The sequence below is a fragment of the Ictidomys tridecemlineatus genome, unplaced genomic scaffold (assembly GCF_052094955.1).
Source record: "Ictidomys tridecemlineatus isolate mIctTri1 unplaced genomic scaffold, mIctTri1.hap1 Scaffold_73, whole genome shotgun sequence".
NCBI classification, from domain to species: domain Eukaryota; kingdom Metazoa; phylum Chordata; class Mammalia; order Rodentia; family Sciuridae; genus Ictidomys; species Ictidomys tridecemlineatus.
In genome coordinates this window covers 716079-729843 of record NW_027525269.1, presented here as the reverse complement: position 1 = coordinate 729843, position 13765 = coordinate 716079, and the positions used below count along the sequence as shown (strand labels likewise).

The following is a 13765-nucleotide window of genomic DNA, read 5'->3' as shown; positions in this document are numbered from 1 at the left end:
TCCAGTTCCCGCTGGACCCCCGGAAGCTGGTGCCTGGGAAATTGAAGACCATTGATCCTCCTTGGTCCCCGCCGGCACTTCTGGCTTCATTCGGAGGAAGATCCGGAACGCGGGCAAGCGGTGACAGCATGAGCCTGTTCTGACCTCCGCACCGCGGGCCAAGCCCTGGGCTTTGTCGCGGTACCTGCGCCCGGCGGGGAGGCAACTCTGCCCAGCTTTTGCAATCTTTTGTTGGCAGCTCTGACCGCTCCAAGTTAAATGATCCCTTGCTATTTTTCTTTTTTTGTGTGTTTGTTTAATTTTTTGGAGAGCTCTTGGGATCCTGGAAAAGCCTCAGACGCCATCTACAGTTAAAAACGTAGGTAACCGCCCTCTCCGGCACCTCCTCTTCCACGCCCCCCACCCTTTGCACCAAAAAAGGGGGTGCAGCGCGGATTCTGGCTGCCGTGCGTCGCGAGCCGGTAGACCAGTGCTTATTTCCTTTTTTCTTTTTGTTTGGTTTCTAACGCGTGGAGACTGAGCCTCCGCCTTGCGCTTCCCGAAGACTACACAAACTACAGCCGGGCTTCTCCGCCCCGTCAGCGATTCGGAAGGCTGCCTGGGGTTCGTTTCGGGAAACCCGGCGCTGCAGCTCTCCACCTTAACATTCTGGTTACTCAACTACATCCAGTTGGGAAAAGAGAGAGAAAAACTAAAAAGTGAGGCGATTCTGCATACCGCTGGCTGCTTTGGTGTAACAAAAGGACCCGAGTTGCCTTTCAACGGAGCACCGCCCCCCCCCCCTCGCCGGGAGCCCGGCTCGGAGCGGACGAGGTGCTTGCGGAGCCCATCAGGGGCTTCCAACTCTTTCTCCACGTAACCCCTCTGCATCCCCTCCCCTCTGGTTCCTTTTTTATACCTGTGGCACAGAGGCGCCTGCAGCCGCACTCGCCTGCGACTCCTCTCTCCAGCGGGTTTTTTTTGTTTGTAGTGTGCGATCCCCACACTCATGAATATACACAGGTCTACCCCCATCACAATAGCGAGATATGAGAGATCGCGGAACAAAACCCAGGATTTCGAAGAGTTGTCTATAAGGTCCGCAGAACCCAGCCAGAGTTTCAGCCGGAACCTCGGCTCCCCGAGCCCGCCGGAGACTCCGAACTTGTCACATTGCGTTTCTTGCATCGGAAAATACTTATTGTTGGAACCTCTGGAGGGAGACCACGTTTTTCGTGCTGTGCATCTGCACAGCGGAGAGGAACTGGTGTGCAAGGTGTTTGAGATCAGCTGCTACCAGGACTCCCTGGCCCCCTGCTTTTGCTTGTCTGCCCACAGCAACATCAACCAAATCACGGAGATCCTCCTGGGCGAGACCAAAGCCTATGTGTTCTTCGAGCGAAGCTATGGGGACATGCATTCCTTTGTGCGTACCTGCAAGAAGCTGAGGGAGGAGGAGGCAGCCAGACTGTTCTACCAGATCGCTTCGGCCGTGGCCCACTGTCACAACGGGGGCCTGGTGCTGCGGGACCTCAAGCTGCAGAAATTCATCTTCAAGGATGAAGAGCGGACTCGGGTGAAGCTGGAAAGTCTGGGAGATGCCTACATCCTTCGGGGAGACGACGACTCCCTGTCCGACAAGCACGGCTGCCCGGCCTATGTCAGCCCCGAGATCCTGAACACCAGCGGCAGCTACTCGGGCAAGGCGGCGGACGTGTGGAGCTTGGGAGTGATGCTGTACATCATGTTGCTGGGCCGCTACCCTTTCCATGACATTGAGCCCAGTTCCCTCTTCAGCAAGATCCGCCGTGGCCAGTTCAATATTCCAGAGACTCTTTCGCCCAAGGCCAAGTGCCTCAACCGCAGCATCCTGCGAAGGGAGCCCTCCGAGCGGCTGACCTCGCAGGAAATCCTGGACCACCCTTGGTTTTCTACAGATTTTAGTGTCTCGAATTCGGTCTGTGGTGCTAAGGAGGCGTCGGACAAGCTGGTGTCAACATGGAAGAGAACTTGGACCCTTTCGTTAACTGAGCTCACGTCCCCCAGAGACTTAGCGGGTACCAGGAGCTAGAGGGCCCCAGAAAGGAGTTCTTCCAGGGAACGCGGGGCCTGGCTGGGCAGCATGAGGGACACTCACTGTCACCTGTTTCTTGGATCAGAGAAGGAAGCCTTTGAGGAGCTGGCTGAACACGTAGCACGGGGCAAGAGAGGCGGGCAGGGGTGGGGCCGGGTGGACGGGAGCCCCCCAGCTCCTCCCCCCGGTGTAGCCTGGGAGACCACCCCTTGCCCACTGGGCTGTTTCCAGCCAACCCCACTTTTCATTTTGTTCAGAAAGTAGTTGCCGATCTTGATAGAATCAAAACTCTCTGCCTCAAACACACATCTTGGCATTGTACTGTTAGCATTTAACTTCTTGTTATGATTCAGGGAAGGAACGATTGGCCGAGGAGGGTTTTTTTTTCTTTTTTTATTCTTCTAAACAAGCCAACCACCTATGTGATAATCAATGGGATTCGCTCAAAAAAAAAAAAAATTTCGGTGCACACAGTCTGACCTCAAACCTGGGTGCTACACTAAAGGAAAGCAGAAGTCTAGTTGGTGTCTCTTAATCACTCTCCTTCACTCATTTCTTCTAAACAGACTCTTCAATGTCCTGCTTAGGAAATGACATGTTAAGGCTTTGCTCTCTGAAGGGGAAAAATGTGTCCTCACGGGCTCTCCTGTTTCGTGTCAACTGGTTTGTGGCAGGAAGCTATTTGAAGTCCAGCTTCCAGACGCATGACACTAGGGTAGCCGAAAGGGGAAGAAGAAAGGAAAAGAGAAGTTCAACTACTGTTTGGTTTGTGTCCTTTGAAGGGTTTGCCTGGCAGGTCCCCCTCTTTGCTGAGTGACAGCTAGGGCCCAAGAGGGCGGGAAGCTCCTGAAACCTGACAGTTGTGCGACTCTCTGATCTCAACTACACATTTTGTCTTTGCTCGATGGGAAACTAGTGGAATGAAACAGGTTGTCCCCCATGTATAAAACACAGGGCAGCTATTTAATTTTCTTTACAAAGAATGATCCCTTTGGCTCGGAAAGCCCTCTGGTTTGGACAGAAAAAAGCGGGAAGGATGATAAGCTGAAAGCTTGGATGATATAAATAAAACATCCCTCTATCCCAATGCGCACCTTTGTATTTTCAAAAACTCTTCTATTTATTAAGGAAAATGTCACATTGTGATGTATTAAGCCAGTACTTCAATTACGGGTCGACTTGGGATGACATGTTACATGCTGTAGTTAACATTGGTAATTTCTTTTTTTTTCTTGTTTGAGTATCTCTGTCCCTGAAATAACCTTTCATTTGGCTTTTCTAGATAGCTTTATTTGATTTAGAGTGGCGAAATGTTTTTTTATTATGGCTTTTCTATTGCTGTATGATACAGAACTCTTTTGGCATAAATATCTGTGTTCCCAGTACCTCAGTTGTTTGGATTTTACAGCCTGTATATGTTTTGTGAAATGGTCCTGTTTTGGGGTAGGTAACATATGGACTCTAGTATGTAAATGTTACTTGAATCTGTGCTTCATGATAGTGTGTGGCATGTGTATGCAGACTCTTGGATGCTTTCTGCCTGCTCAGCAGAAAGCAGAGCCCCTGTCCCCAGGAGGACGGCTTCACGGTTCACAATCAGGAGACAAGGCGGCCATCGATTTGCCCTCGATTCTATTTTGATAATGGAGGATAGAGAGGAGAGCCTTTTTTACATTTGGAAGATGGTGCTGTGTCAAGAGGATCTTTTTTCTTCCCTCTCCCCTATTTTTTAAGTACCTTGTAGGAAGAAGGATTGGCTACGTGCATGGTGGGGATTGATGGCCTCTGGTGCTTTGTCCTGTATTTGGTTTAATGTTTTTGTCCTAATCTCTTCAATCAATAAAATTGTGCGTATTTAACTAAAAAAAATGTGTCCTTGAATATAGATTCAGAGATTTAGGTAACATTAGTTTGGTATGCCAGTTACTATATTCACTAATGGGTTAATATATTAGAATTATTATACTGCCATCAAATATACAGCATTTAATTTTTTATAATTTTAATTTGAAGCATTGACTTAAGACTTTTTAAAATAAAAAACAGTATTTACTTTTCTCTTTGTTTATACAATCTTAGAAAATAACAGTGAAATTTCAGGTTCTACTATAAAGTCCTTTTGTTCATGAATAATTTTAAAGTGAATTTCTGACATATGCTGTCATTCATGATATTTTTAGTATTTTCTTCAGGTCAGAACATGCTACATAACTACAATACAACCTTCATTTATTATGAATGATTTTGTCAAATATTAACAAGTAACAGAATACTTATTAATCATATCAGTTTAAAAATAAAGGCTATATTGTAGTTATCTAGCATGTTCTGACTTGTAGTAAAAGATAAATATACCGTGGATGGTGGCATATTTCCGCAATTCACTTTAAAATGCTCCAGTGGACACAAGTACTTTATATTAGAACCTGCAACTTTCCTATGATTTTTTTTAAGATTGTGTGAAGGGAAAAGGCAAACAAACAAAAAAAACATTAAGCAATTGCTTTTTCTCAATATCATAATGCCTTCAACCACTTAATCCTAAAATATTTTTATTTTTTTCTAGTAGCCTGATATTGTGCTTTGTAGCAAAATATTTTATTCAGAGCCATTAAGTGAAATTAATTGTTGTATTTTATAGATGCCTTCAGATTCAAATATTCCTTAGTCTTTTCTTTACCTTCATGACCTTGAATATTTTCAGGGAGAGATCATGTAAAATGTGCTTAAGGTGTATTTTCTGTTTTTTTATGATTGGAACTAGATTACATGTTTTTTGACAAGAGTATCACAGAATCGATTCTCTGATTTTCTCTTTGAATCACATCATGTGACCTATAATATCCTCATTTCTGCTGACGTTAGTATTGGTTATCAAGGTGACATTTGAAGGATTTTCCTTTGTAAATAATTTTTTTTTGTAGAGGAAGAATTTGAGACCATAAATATATTTTTAATCATCCACCACTAAATTTTTTTATTTAATTATACATATACAGATCCACAGTTTATTTTACTGAGTATACTGTTAATTGTTAATATTCTAAGAAATATTTTTCTTTCAGAAATATTCTCTTTTTAAAGTTTTAGATTTATAGAAGGTTTATGACAGTAGTGTAAAGAATCTCTAAGAAACATTTCTCAAATGTTACTATTTTATTAACTTGCCTTATCTCTTTTCTCCATTTCAAAAAAAGGTGCATAATAAGAAAATTAAATCATGAATATCTACTCTACAAATCTTATTCAAAATTTGCCAGTTATTTCAACAATTCTTTTTGAACCAAAATAAATATGACTTTGGAAAACTTTAATATTAATTATTCATTGTGTCCAGTGGTCTTGTTTTTTCCTGTCTTTTTTAATCTGGAGCAACTCCTGAATTTTTCTGGGATATTTATGATATATATGATTTCTGAATGGTGCATATCAGTAGTAGTTTTTTAAATTTTTCTTCAGTTTAGAATCATATGATATGTTCTCATAAGTGGATTCAGGTTATGCCATTAGAGAAAAAACATCATGCATACAATGCCTAGTTATTACACTGAAGCATATTCTGGCAGCACTTACAGACATGGTCACTAACTATGGTCAGCTTCTAGTAATGGTGGACAAGTTCTAGGATCTAGGGTTAGCCTCCACTTAAGAGTAAGCAAATATCTCAGGCCTGAATGACACAGGCACAAGAAACTGTGGAGGTATGTAATACCACTTTGTTCCACCACTGGATAGTGTTGGCTAATTATTTGGTTAAGAAGTATCTGTCAGGTTGGTCCATGATAAACCCAGTATTTGTTTACACTTTATAATTCATAAATATTTTGGGTGTCTATATTTTGTGACTTTATAATTATCTGGTTGGTCCTTAAATTTTCACCCACTAGAATTAATATTTTATAGATGATTCTTCCTTGTGTCAAATTATTACTATGTGGTAATAATGATGATTATTGATGATTTTTTAAATTGATTCTACACAAACAAATATAGCAAAACCAATCATAAGTTTGCAAGAATATGAAGCTTATCATTTTGGTACTCAAATGCCCCAGATATAAACAACAGCTGCCATTTAAAGCTGATTACACATCTTTTTGATGTGTTCCCTTTCATTCTGGAGTAGTTTTCTCATTCTTGCAAAAAAAGATGTTTAAAGCACATCATTTATTTTCTTGTTCCAGATCTGTAATTAGCCATTTATCCTAGCAGCTCTGTTCTCTGTTAGAGGAGAAATGTCTGGCCAGTATTTGTGATGATTGTCATTATTGCATTTTGGGTTTTCTTGTTAAGGACAATTATTATATATATTACATAAAATGTGTATATTTTTTATTCATATTGATATATTACATATGCATATGTAAAGAATATTCATTATAGAATTTTCTTTTGAATTAGAAATTGTCCAAAAACTCATTAAGAATTCTGTTTTTATATTTCTAAAATAGTGTAGTGTGCAGTCACTATTTAAATGAAGAGATTTATAGAATATGTACTATTTCAAATATAAAGCATACTTAAAACACTTAGTGGCTTTTGGCGGGCCTGCCAGTCCATGCTGCCAGGGGCCGCCATGTGCCCATCTCCGCTTGCCCTTGCCCGCCATTCTCCTGCCATGCCCGGTTTCCACTACAAGTTCCTGGAAAAGCCCAAGCAGTGGCTGTTGTTGCTGCTATGCAGGAAACCCATCCACGAGCCTGTGCAGGATTCTACCCTTGGCCAATGCTTCTGCAACACCTGCCTGCAGGAGTTCCTTAGTGAAAGAGTCTGCAAATGCCCTGAGGACCAAGTTCCCTTGGACTATGCCAAGATCTACCCAGACCCAGAGCTGGAGGTCCATGTGCTAGGCCTGTTCATCCGCTGAATCCACAGTGAGGAGGACTGCTGCTGGAGTGGGCCACTTCGTCATTTACAAAGAAACCTGAATACCTGCAGCTTCAATGTAATTCCCTGGCCCAATTGCTGTCCTGCCAAGCTGAATTGCCATGATCTGCCTGCACACTTGCAACGTGATTGCCCTAAGCGGCGCCACAAGTGCTAGTTCTGTGGCTGTGACTTCAGTGAGGAAGCCTATGAGAACTATGAGGGTATGTTCCCCCAAGAGAGTGTGTACTGTGAGGAAAAGCATAGTGCCTGCATGATATGGTGACTACTGGCCCACTTCTGAGTGGCCCAAGTGCACCCAGCCTTGTACCTATTGCACAAAGGAATTTATCTTTGACACCATCCAGAGTCACCAGTACCAGTGCCCCAGGCTGCCTGTGCCCTGCCCTAACCAGTGTGGTGGCATGGGAACTGTGGCTTGGGAGGCTTTTCCAAATTATCTGACAGACAGAGGTAGTATTGCCTTGGTGCTATGTCTGTTCAAAGACTCCAGTTGCAAGCACAGGGTAAGATGCCCCTTTTTCCTCTCAACTCCTTTTTAGCCCATGAAGTCCTAGATGAAGGCTAGGTTTTCTGGCAGTTTAGTTCTTTGAGGTCCTTCCTCCTGCTGTTCAGCTGCAGGTTCTTCCTAATACCCTGTCTTTCTCATGCAGTTGGGAGCCTGCTATCCCTGAGCCTTCCAGTTTTGGTAATAGTCCTCCCTTCACTCATTGCCTGGGGCTTTGCCAACAGTGCCCTAAGCTGGCAATGGCATGGCACGTGGAGAAGAGTGTGAAGCCACATCTGGCTATGATGTGTGCCCTGGTGAGCCTGCAGCCACAGGAGCTGCAGGAGCTGTGTTGAGAACTGGAGGAACAATTAGTAGGCAGTGAGGGCATGCTCATCTGGAAGATTGGCAGCTATGGGCGGAGGCTACAAGAGGCCAAGGCCAAGCCCATCCTCGATTGCATCAGCCCAGCCTTCTATACACATAAGTATAGTTACAAACTACAGGTGTCTACATTCCTCAATGACAACGGCAGTAGTGATGACACAAATCTTTCTCTGTACATTTGTGTGCTACCAGGTGCCTTTGACAATCTCCTTGAGTGGCTCTTTGCCCGTCGTGTCACTTTATCCCTGCTAGACCAATGCGACCCAGGGCTTGCTAAGCCACAGCATGCCATTGAGACTTTCCATTCTGACCCAAACTCAAAAAATTTCCAAAAGCCAGGCACATGGTGAGGCTCCTTGGATGAGAGTTCGCTTGGCTCTGGATACCACAAGTTCTTCTCTCACCAGGATATCCGAAAGCAAAAATATGTGCAATATGATGCATTCTTCATCCGTGCCTCTGTTGAACTGCCCAGGAATATCCTCAGCTGAGTGCAGAGCTGGCAGGCTCAAGGGGAGAAGGGGGGATGGATGGGACATGATTTATCACGCACTGGTTGAACCTGAAGAGGGTGCTTGACCACCTTTCAGCTGCTTATGCTGCCTGGGTTGTTACCCTGTTCTCCCCCTACCGCCACCACCCTTAGGTGCCTCAACTGGTGCTTCAGCCCTGGCCCCTGTGGGAAGCAGGTCATGATTTATCACGCACTGGTTGAACCTGAAGAGGGTGCTTGACCACCTTTCAGCTGCTTATGCTGCCTGGGTTGTTACCCTGTTCTCCCCCTACCACCACCACCCTTAGGTGCCTCAACTGGTGCTTCAGCCCTGGCCCCCTGTGGGAAGCAGGTCTCTGGGTTATCAAGGGCTGGAAACAAATACTCCCAGGGCCTGTCTCCCCTTTTGGGCAAGGCAGGTATGCCTTGGTGCCAGCCACATTCTACCTGGACTGAGGTACCTGCTCAGGTGCTATGTCCCAAGAGCCATAGGGGGAGGGGTTGGGAAAGGGAAAGGTAGTTAAAAAAATCTGTCTTGAGATTGATTTTTCTTTCCCCATCAATGTCCCTTCAGGTAATTTATTTCCTTAGCTCGAGGAAGGCACAACAGGGGAGGCCTGATTTTTAATATATTCTGAATTATATTTATTAATTTGGTTCCATCCTGTCTCCTCCAAGTTAATTAAGGCCCTGGGAGGTTGGGGCTAACTATGCAAAGAACCACTGAGAGAAGAAGTGCTGCCACTATGACCCCAAGATCAGCTGCCCTGATATGTCGCCCTCTGGTGGGTACAAGGGCGAACCACAGCAGGCTTTAGAAAATACCTGTCGCTGCCTCCTGGTGGTTAAATGGGAAAGGAGCAGGATAAGGCTGGAATACCCAGTTCTTTACTCACTAAAAATCGAATGCTATGTCATAAGCAAGCCCCAGCCCCAGGCCTCTGATACTGGGGATTGAACCCAGAGAAACTCCATTAATAAGCTACATCCTCAACCCTTATATGTTCAGAGGGGTCTCAGTTGCTGAGGCTGGCCTTGAACAGTGATCCTCTGCCTCCTGAGTTGTATCATCAAGCCTGGCTCCTGCTGACAACTGCCATTCATTTAGTACTTTCTGGTTACAGATGCTGCCAAGAACTTTATGCAAAATATTTCTTTCCATATAGCAGTCAAGTTAAATGAACTTTTACATCATAGTGAAAGGACCTGTCTTAAGTGGGCCTTATGAAGTTAATGAGATAATACATGTTCCTGACACTTATTCTAAGTGCTTAACAAATGTTAACTTACCTGAAGCAAGCCTACACCTGGGGACTGAATAGAGGGACCTTTAATAAGTACAAGGTGAGCTATTGTTGTGGCTCAGTGGTAGAGCGCTTGTGTGAGACACTGGGTGTAGAGCACTTGTGTGACACACTGGGTTTGATCCTTGGAATCATAAAGAAAACAACAGTCTAAAATTAAAAGAAAATAAAGAGAGATACAAGGTACTTGAACTTTTTATTCCATTCTTCATATAGGCCTCAGTGGCCACCTGCAGTGACTCATGCTCTACCAGCAAAGAACATTAGTGAAGTATGAGTACTCTTTCAGCTGGTCTAGGACAGGGCTGAATTTCTCTTTTCCCCCTGGTGCTGGGTATCCTTGTGCACGCTACCAGTATGCTCTACTGAGCTACAACTCCAGCCCCAAATTTTTTTTAAAACTCCAGTGATATTTGGAAATGTAGTTTCAATTCTGGGAATACACTTGGGCTTGCATTTGGCTAGTTTCTTAGCTACACGGGAATGAATTCTGCTCAATTCTAGATTTTGTTGAAATGATTAAATGAACTAATAAAAAATCAAATAAAACACTGAGTGTGATAACACATCTTAAGTTTATTTTGTTCTAATACTTCTAAAAACTTGCCAAGATGCAGAAAGAAGCTGCCTGCCACACTCACACTCTACCTGGGTACCCCAATTTTACTCATGATTAGATTTTGATTTTTATTAACAGTGGATAAATGCTTAAATATTTGACTCTCAAATTAATCAGAATGCTGCTGAGGACTGCATATAGGGATTCATGTTCCAAAAACCTGTCAATATATTTGGTGGTATTAAAATTATATCAATAGATTTTCCAAAATATTTCTCCAGAGGACCACATCATGAAGATTTTTAGGCTTTGTGTACCAGAAGTTCTCTGCAGTCATAGCCTAAAATCTGCAATATATAGTAACTTAATTCATGGTGGCCTTTCAGTAAAACTATATTTTTCAGGGTAATGAGGTGTAGCTCATTGGTAGCATACTTGCTCAGCATGTATAAATCCTGGGGTCAAATATCAGCACTTCAAAACAAAACAACATCAGAAGCACTCCATTTGCTAAAACATGCTACATTCTGGATTTTATCTTGATTTTATGGTCCAATGTGTTGCTAGTGCATTGAAACTTCACTGGTGCCCTGCATGCATGTCATTTTCATTTCTAAACAAAACACACTTCATATGAACCACACCATTCTTTTACACAGAGTTACTGTACAATTAAGTTTATAAAATAAGAATATTTTTCTGAATTTGTCCCCATATGTTTTGTTATTGAACTCACCATTTCAATATGAATAAGTACTTTGAACATTTTTTAGATGGACAGTATGCTTTTATTTTATTTATTTATTTTTATGTGGTGCTGAGGATCAAACCCAGTGCCACACAGGTGCTAGGCAAGCACTCTGCCACTGAGCTACAACCTCAGCCCTGAACATCTCAAATTCTACATAATTATATAATTTGAGATATAATAGCCATTTGAATTACTATTACTTATAAGTTATTATGAGGAAATAATTCTGAAAGATAATTTAATTTTCAGATAATATGTTAATGTTATAAATCATAATAATAACAAAAATAATTCTATAAAACTTTGAATAAGTTTTAATTCAAATAAATTTTGTAGCATGTTGGAAATAAATACCCGTGTCCTGGATATGATGTAGTAATAGATTTGAAAATGCCTTCCTCCAGCACCTATCTAGAAATCTCTGCTTCCTCTCTACCTGGATTTGGAGCTGAGGCTTCCAGGATGGGGTTATATGGACCAATAGCTTTAGCTCATCTCAGTAGACTGGTAATCTTGGTGTTACTGCTGAAGTTTGAGAGTACCTGTCTTACTGTAGCCAGAGAGGGAGTCCCCAATGGAAAAAGAGAAAACATTTTTTTATTCTCTCTTATACACAAGCACCATCTGCATAAAAATTTGATTGCACTTCTCATTTTTCAAGTTAAGTGACCCCAAGTTTTTTATGTGTGTACAAATCATAGCAAATCAATTGATGACATCATATGTGTCTACTGAAAACAGCTCAGAGTGAGACACCCATTATCAATTTATATACCTCACAGTGAGATTTCAATTCTAAATAATTTGGTTGTGAGAAAAAAAAATGGGGACTGAATTGGGACAACTATTTCTAGAATGAAACAAAAGGAGTTAATAGGTAGGAGAATAGACAGATAGAAGAAAGAAAATTAAGAAGAAATGAAGGAATTCATGACCAATGGGATTTTGATAATTGGGCATGAAGACAAGGTAAAAAGGCCTTCTGACTGTGAGGGAGCCAGGTTTCTCTGCACTGAGGTGATTGTAACTTCCCCAAATAACTCTGGGTCCTCAGTTAAACTAGCATTTTAGTCTATTTTTTCACTTCTCTCACTCAAGTGAAGCTTGAAATTTCAGATTTGTTCTCTTTATTGTACTCAAATCCATCACAAAAGCTACACAGGCCATGGCTTTTCTTGGAGGTAATTTCTTTAGCTTCTGTTGATTGTAGCTTAGCCAAGAACAGGTGCTGTGAGAACCTTGGATTTTAGTCCAAGAGTACTCTCTCCTTCTCACTTTAGTCTCAATGAAAGGAAACATCATTGCTGTTAACTTTGGCTAACTAATGTAGGGGAAGTTCATAACTACCCATGGTTGTGTCCACCCTTTGGGAGAATGAAGAGGAACTAAGCTGGCTAGAATTGATTCAAAGGCCCTGATCCATGCTTCTGGTTGATAGTGTCAATTACTACTAAAGTCCAGAAACTGAGTGCCCACAGGTGGAAGGGTTATGTTATTTAAAAAATGGAGAAAAAAATGTGAGGCTGGCCCAATGCAAAATATCAATTACCCTTTTCATCAACAGCTCTGTTTATAATATCAGTCCCAACTGTATTTAATGTGTTCCAGCAATGTTACTTACATGGATTATCTGCTGAATACCCATCAAATCGTATCAGGTAGCTGAAAGAAAATTATTTTTAAAATATTTTAATTTGTAAATGCATGCCATACCTTTATTTTGTTTATTTATGTTTATGTGGTGCTGAGGATTGAACCCAGTGCCTCACACATGTGCAAAAAGCATTCTACTGTGAGGAAGTTCTCTGAATGACCACACCTTCCATTATTGAAGAACAAGGCTCGGATCAGTCAATACATTTCTTGTTGACTTGAGCATTCTCCCAGCTCTGATAGAAAGGCTGGTCTTCAGGTGTAGTCATAACCAAGGGCATTGAGCTACACTCACCTATTCCTTTGGAACCCTACCCTTTCCCTTATTTGAATGGCTTCTGCCCATTAAAAGTATTCAGAACATACTCCTCTCTCTCTATCCATGAACCTCCATAGGGCAGAGGAGCCATCACAGGATGCACTGAAAAATGCATTTCTCTCTCTCTGTGTTGTTATTTCATGCAGCCCAGTTCACCTGTGGTCACCTTGAGTGTTTAATCCTTAGATCTGACAATTGGTGGATCATACTGGGTATCCAGAGTAAATTTTAGAAATTTAATGAGTTTGGAATCTCTTCAGAAGCTAAGCACACTTAAGATTTCAGAATATTTTGGACAGAATTGTAGAAAGTAAGTGAATTAGAAGAAAAATATGTAATGTTAAACTTTTTTAGTATCTGAGAATATTTTATCTTTAAAAAGGTAAAAATTTGAAATTTTAGATACCCTAAAACTTTAAAAAATTATTAAGATTATTAATTGGATATGTTGTTAAGTTCAGTCCTCTCTCATGAGAATCTCTCTTTTATGGATTTTTTTGGATTGGTTTTGTGAATCTTTATATTTAAAAAAATAGGAAAAGACTGTGGGGGTTTTATATGCTAGAAATCTTTGCCTGGAGAGTGTAAGAGAAAAAGAGAATTATTATTATTATTATTATTATTATTATTATTATTATTATTGATACTTTATAAGAAAGATTTTTTACTTATAGAGAGGGAAATTATTTTTTATTTTTTATTTATTGTTGTTTTATAAAGGTGCTGTAAAAGTTTACATTAAACCTTTTTACCACATTCTTGTCCAACCCTATCAGAATGCTGTAACTTAGCCTCTGTGGACAAAGGATATTAGCTGCTTTTCCTATGGGGACTGTAACTAAACTCACCACCAGCAGTGCTTCTAAACATTA

At 41.5% G+C, this 13765-nt stretch overlaps 2 pseudogenes; both read left to right on the top strand.

Annotated features, from left to right (window-relative positions):
• The first annotated feature begins 801 nt into the window (after positions 1-801).
• On the top strand, positions 802-3922 carry LOC144374537 (tribbles homolog 2 pseudogene; annotated as a pseudogene).
• A 2749-nt stretch (positions 3923-6671) lies between these two features.
• Positions 6672-8305, top strand: LOC144374529 (TNF receptor-associated factor 4-like; annotated as a pseudogene).
• The last annotated feature ends 5460 nt before the right edge of the window (positions 8306-13765 follow it).